The following is a 392-nucleotide window of genomic DNA, read 5'->3' on the forward strand; positions in this document are numbered from 1 at the left end:
TCATCAGATATCGTGAATATCTGACGCGTTGCAATACAGTGCTCATTTGTGTTAGGAATTGCACTGATTATAACACCCACGGTCATCTAATCATATTAGTTACATAGAGCTCAGTGAAATATCTCATTAGTTTTACTACTGCTCATTGGGTTTAGGCACAGTACGATTCCCATCCTGGTTTGCATAATGATGCTGGTAATGGGATGTCAGCACTGATTACGTGTTTTGAGAATATGTACCTTATCGGCTCATGCGTGTAAACAATGAAATGTGATAACGCGACAGCTGTTACCTACATGCTATTGCATAAAACTTAATTCATTTAGTCTCCGTCCGCCATTTTGTTCAAGTGTCGGGATTCTGAAGTGAATAATTTATACACACAGCTGTAG

The sequence above is a fragment of the Penaeus monodon genome, chromosome 23 (assembly GCF_015228065.2).
Source record: "Penaeus monodon isolate SGIC_2016 chromosome 23, NSTDA_Pmon_1, whole genome shotgun sequence".
Taxonomy (NCBI): Eukaryota; Metazoa; Arthropoda; class Malacostraca; order Decapoda; family Penaeidae; genus Penaeus; species Penaeus monodon.